The sequence below is a fragment of the Pteronotus mesoamericanus genome, unplaced genomic scaffold, assembly GCF_021234165.1.
Source record: "Pteronotus mesoamericanus isolate MK-2021 breed Mesoamerican mustached bat unplaced genomic scaffold, CSHL_Meso_final contig_82, whole genome shotgun sequence".
In the NCBI taxonomy this organism is placed as follows: domain Eukaryota; kingdom Metazoa; phylum Chordata; class Mammalia; order Chiroptera; family Mormoopidae; genus Pteronotus; species Pteronotus mesoamericanus.
Window position 1 is genome coordinate 23,606,611 of NW_026555265.1, and position 17,413 is coordinate 23,624,023.

The window sequence follows — 17,413 nt, forward strand, 5'->3', positions numbered from 1 at the left end:
AGTAAAAAAATAAGATATGATGTATGCAAAAAAGCAGAAAATTGTATTCATAGTTTTAATAATTCTACTAGAAGTGGACATATAAATGAATCATGGTCATAAGAAAACCATAATATAATCCTTACATGTATGCTTAAGAAAATGCATGATGTATTGGGTGAAAAGACCAAGGAAGTATAACATTATACTTCTATGTATAACATTATACTTAAACATTAAGTATACTGGGCTGGTACTTAGAAAAGATCACTGAACATGGAGACATTTCTAAAAAAGAAACACATTTTTCGATGATTATTGATCTAATATTCAAGGTTAGGAGATATAGATGAACACATTAAAATCAGTGTAAAAAAGAAGTAAATAGAATAATGGAAATAAAAGTGAAAATCAATTAAATAAATAATGTTCAAACAATAGAGGAAAGAAGCAAAGAGAAAATGTCTGTTCTTTTAAAGGATTAGTAAAACTAATAAACTTCTAGGAAAACTGGTGAATGTGGAAAAAAAAGAAAACAGTCTATCAGTAAAGAAATATCAAAAACTATCAATATTAGGACTATAGAGGGTATAGATCATGAACGGATAATGATGGAATATTATGAACCACTTGAAATCAATGGCTTTAATAATTTAAATAAAATGGAAAAAGTCTTATAAAAACAAAACTCAGGAAAAACAACTTGACTACCACACAAATTAACCCTAAATGGAAAAATGAATCAGAAATAGCAACAGAGCTCTGTTTACAGTTTCCCATCCCCCAGAGGGAGGATGACTCATGCACAGTGACCCACACTTAGAAAAGAAACCATGTCCCCTTCTCATCACAGTGTTTGCTTATTAATGTTTTGCAGATATAAAGTCAATAAAAAAGAATGACTGTCTTTTGTTACTATGGGCTATAATATATGAAGAGCACTCGTGTTTCTCTGGTCATCACAACTGAGAAATGTCCCAAATACAGGAGAAGTATCAGAAGTTTATTTTTTTAATTGAGGAAACTTTAATAAACAAAGCATTCTCAAAAAAAAAATCTGAAACTAGATCTTAATCCTTTACTATTTAAGGATCCAAATATGTAATTAAAACTTCCCCAAAGAGAAGGCTGCAAACCCAGACTTTATTTCTGAATTTTATCCAGCATTTTGGAAAAGAATCCCTTAATAACCTGATTTATGAGGACAACATTACCTTACTATCACACCATGACAAAGATAATGAAAATATAACGGGATGTCAGCAAGATGACACAGAAGGAGGTCCCCTAATCATATTCCCCTTCAGCAACAATAATTTGGCAACAATCCACAGACAAAAGCACTTTGTGAAGCTTCAGGATCCAGGTAAGTGATTGTGAAACCAGTTGGAGCCCGTGACTGAGGCGGGTAATTTTGTGAAGGCAGATGGCAGACTCAATGAATGAGCCCAGCTACAGGCCCAGAAACAGCCCCATGTCCCTTTTGATTGGTTGGTTACAACCCTCTATTTCACCTGGGTCCTGTAACTCTATTAGCCAAAGAACATAGCAGGAGACATACCCACCCATGCCCCAGGTATCTTCTAACTAATGAAACACCAGCATCAGAAAGGGAGCTCTTAGAGATATTGAACATGTTTAACAATTTATCTAGTTGGTGGGTTTACACATATATAAAAATCTTCAAACTGTAAAGCTGTGATCTGAGTATTTTCTTATAATGTAAATTACTCCCTTCAAATATATAAAACCTAAAATAAAACAAATAAATAGAAAAAGATAAACTCCTCCTTAGTGTGTCTCCATTCACTGTACTAAAATGTATAACATATTTGAAGACCTATTATAATCTAGACTTTGACAACTGTTATAATCACTTAAATTTGCAGTTTGCTTCATATATAGCCTCTCTCTGCTGCATGTTCTCTGTTATATGAAAGAAAAATAAAGTATTTAAACCCCCAGCATTATATTCTCCATCACTTTTAAATCCTCACTTACGCCAACTCTCACTTTAAGCTTTCATGTACCCACATCCTTATCTTAAATGCCACCCCCCACCCTTTATCTAACCAACTTCTACATATATTTAATATCTCAGCTTTAAAAAAGGTAATGAAGTGCCAATGACTTTATTCTTAAAGTGACTAAGCAGATATAATTTATAAAATATCACTATTTCTTTTTAGTCATTATCTAAAGCATATTTCACAGCCCTTAATGTTCACAAAAACATAGACTAATATTTGTATTTTAAATTATAATGAGAGGTGCTATAATAAGCTTATGTATTATCATTTTAGATTTGGGGTATCAACAAACCCAGGACACACATATATAGTTATATAAGTTGTACATGGCACAAACCTAGAAGTTCCATTTATACAAGTTAACTTACAGTTTTCACAAACCTATGTGACTTTCTTTTAGTATACCATGGGAATGTCAAAAGCAAAAAAAAAAAAAAAAGGAAAAAAGAGGATATTTCCCTTTGTTCAACAAAGAGCTAACAAGTTTGAAAAACAGAAAACATAGTCAATCTAATTTGCTGAACTATGCTTAGCTAAACAAAGATTTCGTGTAATCATTTTCTTTTAATTAAATATAAATCCTTTCTTTGAAAAAAGCCAGGTCTATGATTATATGGCCTCTCTTCTCAAATAGTGAACTATATTATTTGATTTTCAAGAGTACATAGATGATGAATTTGATGGTTCTAATCAAAAACCCAAAATGTGTGATGAGAATAGAGGATGTGGAGGAATTCTTTTCAGAAGAAGCATTACGAAGCTAAAGATACAGAATGAAAAAGGAAGAACTGTGAAGAATAACAATTTGTTCTCCATCCTGGGGCATTACATACTATATAATGTATCATCTTTCTCTCTGTATAGACTTCAAAAATCCGCAAAATAAATACATGTGTTTGAATTTGTTGTTAAAGTCTGTAAAAGCCTTATGTAAATTGTGGAAGGTAGGTGAAAAACACCATCTGTATATTTGGACATATTGACATATGAAGCACTGCTATTATTTCATTGATGGGGTGAATTTACATTTTGGATATATGTCAATGTTATTGCTCATTCATTGGGTTTGCCAATGAGATGTTCTTGCCATTCAACTGTTTCTTCAATGACAAAACTAGGAGATATCACTATCTGTTTTTGTACAAGATCCTCCAAACACACCTGACAAGAACTTTTAGGAATAATATTACCTCTCTATCTTCATCCATAAGTAAATGGTCCTCCTGGGACAGAGTTTATTTAATACATGAAGCATGAGAAAGTGAAAAGCATCCTTGTCATTCATGAGCTGGTCTGATCTACCAGCCAAGACTTGATATAGTTATGAGGATGTCTGACACTCAAATCTGGAGCTTAGTGTTCTCCAGTTAGACATACACAATTTAAGAGACCATCAACAATGAGAGGAAGGCAGTCAAACTATTATGGATTATGACAAAGACAAACCAGGAAGAATGTCCAACTCACAAAAGTGACCAGCTGCCCACCCACCCTATATAATAAGAATGAGTTTTACTCCTTTACTAATTATGGCATTTGCTTCATTCTAATCCTGCCTTCTTCTAGATAAGGTATGTTAACAAACTCATTCAATTCAGAGCAAACTTTTGCTTTCTTAACCTCTCCAAAGTTCCCTAACACAACCCTAAATCCTACAAGTACTTTCTGATACCCTGTTACTAAAATGCCCCCTCAATTCTCCCTGGGATGTGTTTTCTCTCATCGCAAGAAACAGTAAACTAAATTTGGTCAGCTACAGTGGTGTCCTGTGTTATCTTTGACTGAAAAATATTGAAAGGTCAAAGGTAAGTCCTAATGGGTCTAAGATAGCGGGGTTCTGAAATTTTGCTCATTGATCTTGAACGAGTTTCACTTCTTTTCTCTTTTTTTTTTTTACATTATACATCTTTAACTTTTATATTATAATTTTACTGCATCTTATATAGGTTACAGTATTGCTAATGTCATGTACCTAACATGGTTTGCTTCCATAAAATGTTATTTTTTAATATCTTAATTCTGAAGAGATTTATATATGAGAACTATCTATACAAGTAAACCTCCACATTTTATAAAATATGAGTAAACTTTGTATTGAATGAGCTTAGTGCAATGGAATATACAAAGAAAACATTCTGCAGATTTGTTCCTTGTTCTTCTCTGCCCACATTTGAAATTCAAGACAAGCAGAGCTTTTTCTGGATATGATTAGATAATCTTTAAATTCCAGTCACTTCCATTCATAACAATGTCAATTAAATGGTAAAACATCCAACTAAAACTTCTCTCCCACCCAACCCTACATTGCTTTCAACATTGAAGTCAGGACTGAGTAAAATGCTAAGCTTGCATTTTTTTCTTTCTCCCATACCTTATTCTTTTACTTCTCTTCCTTTATGTACTAGGATGCCTGGAGATTCTCTGGTATTGGATCAGGGGCAAGAAGAGGTTAGAGTTTTGTGGCATAGATGGAATTGGCACTAGTTCCCTCTGAGTGTGGCATATTGTCTGATACTGAAACTTTCCCTCCTATTTTTGTATACAGAGTTAGTAGAAACTAACAAATGATAGGACAGTACGTCAAGGTTGGCAATAATGGAAGCTGTTACCACCCTTAAGCCTGAACAGAAAAATAAAATGTTTACAAGAGCCAGAGAAAGAATTATAGCTGTAGGAGGAAAGCTAACAATAGGAGCTGTGATCATGAGTAGAGGAATTCAACCACCCCTAGAATAATGACAAGGCTGAGAGGGGACCAGGAGAAAATATAACCTAAACTCACTTGACTGCTACCCTCTGATCTGACAGCAACTCTAATTAACTGAATTCAATAAGAAGCCAGAGGACAAAGTAGATTCTGTGATACAGTCTCGTAGGACATATACGAAGGTAAACAATAAGAAGTTCACCTGAAGGAACAGATGATGAATACCAAGTCAATGAATCAAGCCCCAGATGATGCAATAAGTCATACAAAAAAAAAACTAGCAGAAACAAGAATTAGAACTATTAAGAGAGTACATTATGCTTTCTGGACTCATAATCAACTTGAAATCATTGATATTTTTCTTACCAGCAATAGCCAACTAAAAAATATAATAGAAAATAAAGCATAATTCTCATTATCAACAAAATGATTAAGTATGTGGGAATCATTTCAGTCAAAAATGTATATCATCTTTCTGAAGAAAATGTATAAGTACTATTAAAAGACAAACAAAAATTAAATATGTGGAAAAATTCTATGCACATATATTATTTTCTCTTTCTACCTACAAATTCAATGATATTCTTATTCAAAGTGACTATGTGTTTAAAACAAATTAATTCTAATATTTATACTGAATAAATGGCACATATAGATGGGTTTATTTTGATAAAAAACAAAAAGATTAGCACAAATAATAGGTATACTACCAGTAAAGAACAAGTAAATAAATTAAAGAAAAAAAGAGAATTCATATTATGTACTTGATATAAAATAACATGGCCTCACAATCATAAAAATTAATACTGTTCAAATATTCATACTATCCAAAGCCTTCTATAGATTGAATGTGATCCCTATCAAAATTTCAATGGCATTTTTTACAAAAATAGGGAAAAAAATCCTAAAATGTACATGGAACCACAACAGACCAAAAAAGCTAAAACAATCATGAAAAAAAAAAAGCAGCTGGAGGCATCACACCTCCTGATTTCAACCTACATTACAAAACTATAGTAATCAAAACAGTATGGTACTTGTATACAAGCAGACATGTACATCAATGGAAAAGAACAGAGAACTCAGAAGTAAACCCATACATATACCACCAACTCATATTTAATTAGGGAGCCAAGAATACCCAATGAGGAAAAGACAGTATTTCAATAAATCACTTTGGGGAAACTGGCTGTCTACATGAAAAAAAAAAATGGAACTCTCTCTTACATTATTCCCAAAATTTAACTTAAAATGGATTTAAAACTTAAACCTAAGACGTAAAATTATAAAACTCCTGTAAGAAAAAGGCAGAAAATATGACTTGACATTGGTCTTGTCAATGATTATTTGCATTTGATTCCAAAAGCAAAGCAACAAAAGTATAAATCAGTGTGACCACATAAAATAAAAAAAAAAAAAAAACCTTCTTCACAGCCAAAGAAACAGTAAACAAAATAAAGAGACAACCTACAAAATAGGGGGAGATATTTGCAAATTATATATCACATCAGGTGTTAATATTCAAAATACATAAGGAACATATGTTATTTAATAGCAAAAAACAAACAAACAAAAAACCCACAGACAATTCAACTAAAAAATGAGCACAAGACCTGAATAGATGTATTCCAAAAAAGACACACAAATGGCCAACAAATATACAAAAAGTTGTTAAATATCATTAATCATCAAGAAAATGCAAATAAAGCTCAATGAAATATCACCTCATAGCTACATAGAATGGCTACTATCAAAAAGCAAGAAAAAAAAGACAAGAATCACAAGTTTTAGAGAGTATTTGGAGAAAAAGGAACCCCTGTGCACTGTTGGTAAGAATGTAAATTGGCACAGCCAATATGGAAAAGAGTATGGAATTTCTTAAATAAATTAAAAATAAAAATAGAACTACCGTACGATTCAACAATCCAACTTATGGGCATATATCAAAGGAAATCAAACTACTATCCTCATTTCCATGTTTATTGCAACATTAAACACAATAGCAAAATGTGGAAACAACCTAAGTTTCTATCAACAGAAGAATGGATAAAAAATAAAAATGTATGTGTGTGTGTGTGTGTGTGTGTGTGTGTGTGTAAAATGGAATATTATTTGTCTGTACAAAGGAAATCCTGCCAAACAACTTAAGTGGAACTTGAGTGCACTATGCTAAGTGAAATAAGTCAAAAAGAGAAAGACAACTATTATATGCTATCGCTTATATGTGAAATCTTAAGAAAACAAACAAACAAACTCACAGAAAAAACATAGAATAGTAAATGGTGATTGCCAAGGCCTGGGTCATGGTCAAAGGGCACGAACTTCCAATAGGATAGATAAGTTTGGGGGATTTAATACATAGCAGGGTGACTCTAGTTAAGACAATACAATATTAAATACAAGTTGCTGAGAGTAAATCTTAAATGCTCACATGATACACACAAAAATATATAAGTATACGAGGTGATGAATGTGTTAACTAACCTTATTACGGTAATCATTTCGCAATATACATATATCAAATCACCATGTTATATATCTTACACTTCTATAATGTTATATGTCGATTATATCTCAATGTAGTTGGTGGGAAATGTGGTATCACAAGGCATAATGGACATAATTTTTCATGGTATAATAGGAAAAATTGTTTCACTCTATGGAGAAAATTAACTCTGGGTTCCTATTTTACACGATGAATAAGTGTGTCTACCAGACTAAAAACCCAATTATGCAAAGGAAAATATAAAGCTAATTTACTTATTGAAAAATATATTTATGACACAGGTGTATGAAAATGAATATTTAAAGTATCCAAAATGCAAAACTCATAAACTGAAAACAATTGATTTGATATCAAAATTAAGGACCATTTAAGAGAGGGCTTTGGAAGGCTATATTTGGAGCATTTAATCCAAATAAATAATTTAAAAAGAGAACATATAAGTAATTGCAAATTTACAAGAGAAAGATGCAAAACTTGATGCAAAAGTAAACAAAAAGTTTAAAAGACAATTCACAGAATAAGAATCCAAATGTCTGACAAACAAATGTAAAGTTGTTCAAACTTACTATTAATCAAATAATTGCAAATTATAACAATGAGATATAATTATATACTCATAAGAATGCTGAAAATCAAAACATGGGATTGTTCCAATTATTGGCAAGGATATGGTTAGATAGAAACATTCATGTCTTGCTAGCAGTGTATATTGCAACAGCCACTCTGAAAAGCCATATGGCAATATATACCCAAATTACATATACATGTTTTCTATGACACAGAAACCTGGCTTTGTATATGAAAGGGGACCCAGAAAAACCAGAGTTATCTTCTGGAGGGTGGACCCTTTATAGTACAGGGTTCCCCCACTAGAATAGTGTTCTAGTAACCCATCTGTATCAGTATATCAGCTGGTGGTGTTGCGAGAGGCTGCATTCGGCTTCAGTGACTTTTTTTTGAAAAAATGCGTTTGCCCATTTCATGATGGTTGATTTATGAGTGCATTTTCCCACATCCCACTAAGTGTTCAGGAGTTTTTGACCAAAAATCGCATGACCCATGTGCCCCACCCTCCCTATTCATCCAATCTTGCCCTGAGTGACTTTTTTTTTCTTTCCCTGGATGAAAAAAGTACTCAAAGGGAAACATTTTGCCAATGTGGGAGAGGTGAAACAAAAAACAGAAGAAACAGTAAAAGACATCAAAATCAACCAGTGCAAAAACCGTTTTGAGAAAAATGTCTCTATAACTGTATTGAACAAACGGAGAACACTTTGAAGGTGACTGAAGTTTAAACATGTAAGAATAAGTACACAATTTATTATAAATAAATTCTGGGTTTTTTGCAACCCCACCTGCCGTATATTCCAAAAATACTTGAACACATCAGTGTGGTGATATTTATAGAGAGACTCATCTTAGTATTTTTAATAGTAATAATAGAAAACATGGACATCCTAGCTATCCATCACCAGGAAACTGGTCAGTAAAATGCAGTGAACGTGGACCATAAGGCATCAGTATGATGCAGCGAGCCACATGTGTATAGAACAACATAGACAGCAGAAAAACAGCATTGCACAAGGCAGAAAACTAATCAGGAAATCCACACACATACCCACATTTGCACATACAGCTAGACATACAAAAATAGTTTCTTACTCCATCATTTGAATGTGTTAGAATTACATAGTTTTAGATCAGATACACATGTTTAACAGTGGTTATCAGTATATAACTATGGAAACGACTGCATGGAGGAGATATACGTGTAAAACACATATATCTTTAGTCTGCTATAACAAAAGTACTATAGAATGGGAGGTTTATAAACAACAGAAATTTATTTCTCCTACTTCTGGAGGCTGCAAGTCAAAGATAGGGGTGCTGGCATGTTCAAGTTGTGGTGAGGGCCCTCTTTCAGATTACATACTGCCAACTTGTCTGTATTTTCAAGGGAAAAAAAAAGATAGAAAGAGAACAAACTTTCTGGGTCCTTATTATGAGGGCAGTAATCTCATTTATGAGATTCCAGCCTCATGACTTAATTACCTCCCAAAGGCCTCACCTCCTAATATCATCATATTGAGGGTTAGAATTTCAACATATGAATAGGGTCTGCACAAACATTAATTTCATTGCATTATCACAGTATATAAAATTTTAAACATTTTTATCTATGTCCATGGTTCAGTTATAAAATGGCAGTATTTACATTTTCAAGTATTCAAAATATTTAGAAAAAGAAGCTTGAAATATTTCCTTAATTACAACCATAGTGATTCTCTGGTTCTAATATTTTATTTTGTGAGGAATAGTGAAAAAATGCAGGGAACTGTTTTATAGCCAAACGGTGACAGTATCAATAATCCTTCACACAAGTTAAATTCTTTCTGTGCCTTCTGAGAATTTGCAGATTAAAGCTGGAATCAGAGCAGTGTTCCAAGAAAATATAAGGGACAGCAAAATGAATTTTGCCCTTAAAAATTTTGATGGAAAAAAAAAAGGAAATTTAATCAGCCACTTTACATTTACATTATTGATTACCAGCAGGATTTTGACTGTCATGGGTAAATGTCAGGAACACTAATTAGGTTATTTCACAGTTTGTGTGGAATTTAACAGAAAACATTATTGTCTATAAAATGCACACTTGAAGAAAGGAGTTTTAGTCTCATAAGTCTTTTGTTTCCTCATAAAGCTGTTTTCTTTTCCTATATCTGTTATATCCTCAGGATGATGGAATCAAACTGGGCCTTGCTCAGAATATAGATTGATGCTGGGATGTTCTGTAAACTTAAGGATGCAGACAGCGTGTCTTATTCCTGATATACCAAGGGTCTGCATAGCCACGTGGAAAGATTAATTACAGCTCACATCAATTTTGGCCTCTAGATGTCATGTAAAGATCATAATATCAGAGAAGAAATCTGCAGAATTTTGATTACAGCCATCTGAAAAACCGTATGAGTGGGAGGGGGAGGGAAAAAAGGTATTTTTGTACTCTTTTACAAGATATCGTTCTTTTACTAGGCAGGCAAAGGCACATAGGCTGAAAATCACACCTTGAAAGTACTATTAGGAAATGCTCATTCACTTCAATGAGTCTACTTCAGGATTAAAAGAGAGATAAGGATTTATAAGAGGTGTGCTCCCTATGACCAATCTCTAAGATTGAAAGTGATAGTGCTGATAACTTCTCGAGAATCAAGAAATCACAACAATTAATGCTCTATTGCATATTTAAGAGAAACAAGAAAGAAAGAAACAAGAACTGAGATGTCTGGGCATCGTTATGGTCCTCCCTTGAAAAGAGAATAAATAGGGGAGGAGCAGGTTTGAGTGAATCTTAAATTATTATATAAGCTTAATTACAGTATTTTACTGAGAGACTAGACAAATGATATGCACTTCAATTTTTGTGCAGGCTGTTTTACAGCAGGAAAATAAAATGTGTTTCAGTCTGTTTTGCAAAATCAAACAAAAAGGCAACTAGGTGAATCACAGAAAAATAAATCCATCACAAAAATTGTATACCATGGATTTAAAAAGGAGACCGTATCTGTTCATTCCGATGTTTCTTAGAATCTTCAGTTAATTCATCACAGTGTAGATCCCCGGATATTTGAGGACAATGGGAAATGTCCACAAGTCCTTCTCTTATTTCCATTTGCAGCCCTAGAGTGCAGTGGGCTGCAAACAACAAGCCATTTAAGTGCCTTCCTAGGAGGATAGATACACTTCGAGTAGACAAGCTGGCTGTAAAATGAGAAAGAAAACACAAAGCAGACAGTGAGGACAGGGAAGTCATGCAGAAGAACCAAAAGGAAAGAAGAGGAGCAGAATATAAGAAAATGAGAGCCTGCTTAAACCAATGTATGGTAATCAGCTCAGACACTGGAAAAACTTCACAGTCGACACTGAAACAGCACATCTGATATCAGAAGCAGAACAGTGGAATAATGAATAATGTCAAACCTTTTGGTCTTTAAAACTAGGTTCAGATTCATCCCCAGAAAAACTCTAGTGATTGAAAAAGCACTGGATTCCTCTTGAGTAGCTGAAGTTGAATTTCTTCTCTTTCCCTAGAGCTGCCAAAAAAGTGGAGGAAGCTCAGAGTAATTGCTGAACTTGTTCTCCTAATGATAGGTCTTGCTTGTGCATCTGAATTAAGAAACTTTTTTAACCAAAGGAAGTTTCACTGAGTGAACAACAAAAAACACCATTATTATTTATAAAATTAAATTATATTTTTGTTCTAAAAGAAAAACCACAGTATTTTCAAATCATCATAACATTAATCCCAAGCATTTCTTAAACCACAGGCCAACCATTCTTAATTATCTCTTTCACTATTTATTACTTACAGCAGAAACAATTTTAAAAGCAATCACTAGGCCAAAATCAAAGAATTATTTGAGTCGGAAACTTTGTGCCTATAGTTCCAAAGCAAATGTGGAGAAGATTCTCTTTGAAAATGACATCTGTCACCCAGCTCATAACCAAAATTTCCCGTAACATATGACTAAAATGTATATGAAAATATGGACACAAAAGATAAACTTTACAGTAACGTACACCTTTATTTGTTGTCAATCTATTTCTAGAATCTGTAGGAATTTGCACTTACCAATGTAGAACCTGACTTACTTAATATGCACATTTAGTACGTCTGCAAGCTGCCCAGGCTAAGCCACGTAGTCTTTCCTAATTGAGAGACCTCTTTGTCTACCTTCCTCAATGTCCTTGAATCATCAGCTCAGGCCCTAAAAGATTCTCAATTAACCATGAGATTAGAAACATGGCCAGCATCTCCTTACAGAACATTTGTGTCTTCTGTGAAGTCTCCTCCACTTTTATACCACCTGACTGTCTCACCACAGACATATTTGCATTATACTATTGGGTGCATTCTCATGCTGTTCTTTGTTCTTATTTATAATTCACTACAGGAAGCAAAGAATTCCCATGTGAAACCTCACACCAAGTATCCTTTTCCAAGCAGTGAGTACCACTGAGAAAAGAATACTAAATAGCAGGTAGAGGGAGAAGGAGAGGGAGAGAGAGAAAGAGGTTGAAAAGAAAACTGGAGAGGGAGAGAGAGAGGGAGAGAGCATAAAAAAATCAAGAGATGCATCCAAAATCCTTGATGCTCAAAGGACAGAGAGACAGTGGAAGCATTTGAGGAACAAAATAATAAGAAAGTCCTAGGGTCAATAAATCAAAATGGAGTCTCTTTCTCCATCTTCATGTTCTATTTCAAACTGTACTTGCTTGGAGGGAAATAAGCCATTTTCTGTTCTCTGTAGTTAATTTTGTGTTCAGTGGAGTATGTAAGTATGCTTCCTAACTCATAAATAACATTGCATGTATTGAATACAAGGAAAGCAGTGGCTTAAAGAAAAAAAGTGAGACTATACTTTTACTTATCAATAATTCTCTTTTTCCAAGTTCTTTTAAGCCATAAGCCAAAATATTGAGAGAAATTGTCCAATATCTAATAACTATAGATACCCTTAAATTAGTGCTTGCTCAATATATTTCCCATATCACATAATATATAACCCAAAATAAATTATATATCATTCTTAGAATTATCAAATATTGCCCAGTTCTCTTCCTTTTAATTTCTTAAAGTCAAAAACTGTAGTCCCTAAAAGTATTTCTTTTTTACCATAACACAATGAGGCATTTCTCAATAAATACAATTTCTAGTTTTTTAACTAAAAAAAAGAAGGGGGGATAATATTTTCACAGTATTAAGGCCAGCTATTAGAAACATTTTTTTCCCTTAACAATAGATGCCTGTCTTGGCCTGTTAGCTCAGTTGGTTAGAGTGTCATCTGACATGCCAAGTTTGCAGGTTTGAATCCCGGTCAGGGCATATACAAGGAGCAACCAATGAATGCATAACTAAGAACAACAAATCAATGTTTCTCTTCTCTTCCCTTCTCTCTTTTCTTCTCTTCTCATCTTCTCTTCTCTCTCCTTCTCCCCCATTCCTCTCTCTCTAAAACCAATTTAAAGAAAAATAGATGCCAGACAAGCTTACCTAATACTTCACAAGTATTGATTCAATTCTTATGGTAAGTGATTTCAAGAAATCATTGCAACACAGCTGATAAATTTCAAAAATTAGTAAATTAGGAATCCATTTTCTTCCTCACCTCCTCTCTGAGAAAGTTCATAACAATAATTCCCACCTGATAAGCATTATTATTGTGAGTTTATTATTACATGTTTTTGCATACTCAATGTTCTTTATGTAACTATTAACCATCTCTAGAAGATTTCATAAAACATCTTTACTCATCTTTCTAAAGAATATTTTCTAGAGCTCTGAGTAGCTCAATTTCTTGTCTCAAAACAAAAATGACCATGTCATCATTTCTATTGCTTACTCCGAATTTAAGATACTGTAATTTCAACCTATTCTCTGTCATTCTACCATCACCATGCACACATAGTATTATTAGCTCCCATCTAAAAAAGGTTTCAGACTTAGAAAGTAATAGCAAGCTCCCATAGTCATTTCATTTCTATAACATATTCAGTGCCATAATCTTAATCTTTTCAGGCAAGAAGAGGTTGACAAGAAATATTCAAAGTGATAAAAAGCAAGGATATTCAACCAAGATTATTCCACCCAGCAAAGCTATCCTTTAGAATCAAAGGACCGATAAAGATCTTCCCAGACAAGGAAATACTTAAGAAGTTCAACACCACCAAACCAGTATTACAAAAAATGTTAAGGGGCCTTCTTTAAGAAGAAAAAAGATTAAAAATATGGATAATAAAATTGCAATAAATAAATATCTATCCACAATTTCTTTAAATGCAAATGGATTAAATATTCCACTCAAAAGACATATGATGGCTGAAGGAATAACAAAATAAAACCCTTATGTGCAGGTTGCACAAGAGACTTATTTTGACCAAAAGACACCCAGAGACTGAAACTAAAGGGATGAAAAAAATTTTTCATGAAAATGGAAAAAAAAAACCCTGAAATAACAATACTTACACCAGACAAAATACACTTTAAAACAAAGGCAACATCAAAAGGCAATGAAGGATCCAGCAATTCTACTTCTGAGTATCCAAAGAAACTCAAAACACTAAACAGATATGAACATCCGTATGTTCATTGCAACATTATTTATAATAACCAAGATATGGATGCAATTTTAGTGTCCCTCAACAGATAAATGGACAAAAAAAGAAGTTTTGCATATATACAATGAAATATAACTCAGCCATAAAAAAGAATGAAATCTTTCAATTTACAACAACATAGATTGACCTAGAAGGTATTTACTGAATGAAATAAGTCAGAGGTAAAAAATGCCATATGTTTTAACTTATATGTGGAATCTAAAAAATAAAATAGGTGAAAATGCAGAAACAGACTGAGATACAGAGAACATTTTGAAGGCTTCAGATAGGAGAGCAATTGGGAGATGTTGAAAAAGATGAAGGTGTTACAAGGTACAAGTTGGTAGTTATACAATAGTCATGGGGATGTAAAATACAGCATGTGGAATATACTCAATAACATTGCATTAAATATGCATGGTGTCAGATGAGTACTAGATTTATCTAGGTAATAACTAAGTTATATAAATGTCTAATCATTCAGCTGTACACCTGAAACTAATATAATATTGTTCATCAACTGTAATTGAAAAATTTAAAAAGATTATTCCATAGAATGTATATGAAAAGCAAAAAAAAATTGTATCTTATACCTGAAACTAATATAATGTTATATGTCATTGTACCTCAATTTAAAGAACTGAAAATGATTTTAACAATTTAATTTAAATCGTTGAATAAAAAAGTTCTCAATTTTCATGTCTAATACTTAAGTATTTATTGATATGCTTAGTAAATATGAAATCTCTTGATATCTTCCATACTGTTAAGTGTTTTAATGGAATCTTGAGACCAAAACTATTAAGAACTGCTATAAGGAGGCATTACATATTTTCCTTTCTGGTTTGGCTCAAGAAAGAGAGTGAAGAGGCAAAATCATATTTTAAGCCTCTTGGCCCAAAGTGGAATACAGGTACATCGATTCTGTTGTTTACCATTGCTGAGTACTAACACATGGCTCAGGAAAATAAGGAGCAAAAGCAGAGCCCTTGTTAGTCAGCCACCTCAGAGCTATAACTCTATGCTCTGGAAAGAGAGGTACAAATTATAAGAGGCCAGATCACTAACCCTTCCACATTTCAATAGTATCATTTCAATTATTCTCTTGGAAAGACATTTAGACTCTGTGAAAGAATGCTTTAGTTGAGTTTCCTTCATTCCGTGTTCTTATAACTCCTATGAAATAGATAAATCATTCTTTATTTGTTAACATACCTCTTTTCCAAGAGCATGTTAAGCAAGTCCAACAAATGTAAATGTCAAGTAATGAGTAAAAATTAATAAGGGCATGAAAGAGTGGATATATCAGACTGTTCAGGGATCATGATAGAGAGTTGTGCAGGTTGTACACTGAATAAAGTTGACAGCTACAGGTCTTATTACAGCTGTAGTCCAGCCAGCTCCTCTTAACAAACCTTTCACCTGGCACGTGACTGTGTTCCCAAAACTGGTTACCATTTATTTTATAATTTTTTATTGTTGACAGTAACACAAATGCCTCCTTTCCTCCCAACCTCCTCTTCCCCCTCTGGCCTCTACTATGTTGTTGTCTGTGTCCATGTGGAATCTGATGAACAGAATAAAACCAGAAGCACGGGTACATGGAATAGACTGAGAGCTGTCAGAGGGGAGGGGGGAAGGGAGACTGAATGAAAGAATGTGAAGGGATTAGTCAAAGAATATATATGCATAAGTGCATAGTCCATGGACACAGAGGTACCTTTTATTTAGTAAAAAAAAGAGTGAATTCACCTGATGAGGTGCTTTTTGTATAATTGCTCAAAGATGCCATATAGGTCATCAGCAGCTTTGTCTGCTCAATGAATACATTTAATATGTTTGTTTATTGTCATATCCCAGTACATTAATTACTTTCTGATGCATAATAAAAACCCAATAAATATTTATAGAATGAATACACAAAAATATTAAGCAACAGATCACTATATAACTAGAAAGATCCTTATAATGGCATAGTTCTTTACTCTATCCTTTACCCTGAGCCAGTCAGCATTATTGTTAATGCCTGAGATAAAGAAATAAAAGTTATGATTAAATTTTCATATGACCCAAATATCAGAGGTTTAATTAATGCAATTGATGACATTATCAAGGTTCAAAAATAAAAATGGCAAGGTAAATAATGGGCCCAAACTAGTACAAAATATTTTAACCAAAATAACTATTTTGCAAGGGGGTTCAAAGGATCAATTTTGCAATTAAATGCTTAGGAAAGCCTGACAAAAAGGAGTTTATATTAAAAATGCCTAAAAGTTTTTAATTGACTAAAATTATGATAGAAATTGACATAATGACTCAGTGTTAAAATAGTAAGTGATTAATGAATAAAGTGTCTAAACCTAAAGATACTATAGATTAATCAAATGCTGCATTTGTCATTCAGCATCTTAAGTGTTGTGTATGATTGGGACATCATATTTTAAAAGCTTGTTTTTATATAGATAGAGGTTATCCTAAGGAATGTTTGAACTACAGAGAGAATAAGGTGGGAAACATTTAAGACTTACTTGATATTTATTTTCATATATTTAAAGGACTTCCCTGCCTTCCAAAATTAGTCTGATCTTACCTTGAATTTCTCCAGATAGCCAGACTAGAATTTACATTGGGAAGGTACTGAAAAGTCCATTAACATCTCAGTACAAGAAAAAGTGTCCAACAATTGAAGCTGTTGAACACCAAAATGGGCCATATTTAAGCCATTGTACTTTATCTTCTTGATAATATTCACAGGGATTTCAGATGATAGTGTCATGTCTCAGAGTAATTGTTCCTTTTTATCAGGGAACATTAATAACTTGAAAACTCGCCTTCTTGGCTAAGATCTTATGCTATACTGTGATTCTAATCCTAGTTTGAAGTGGTAGTAATAAGTAGAAAAAAGCAATGTTTTTTGTTTTTCACTTCATTATGTTCCAAACCACTGATTTGATTCTTGGCTTTATCCACTCTACTGTTGATTTCCTGTAAATTATTTTTTATTTCAGTTAGTGTATCCTTCATTTATGATTGGAT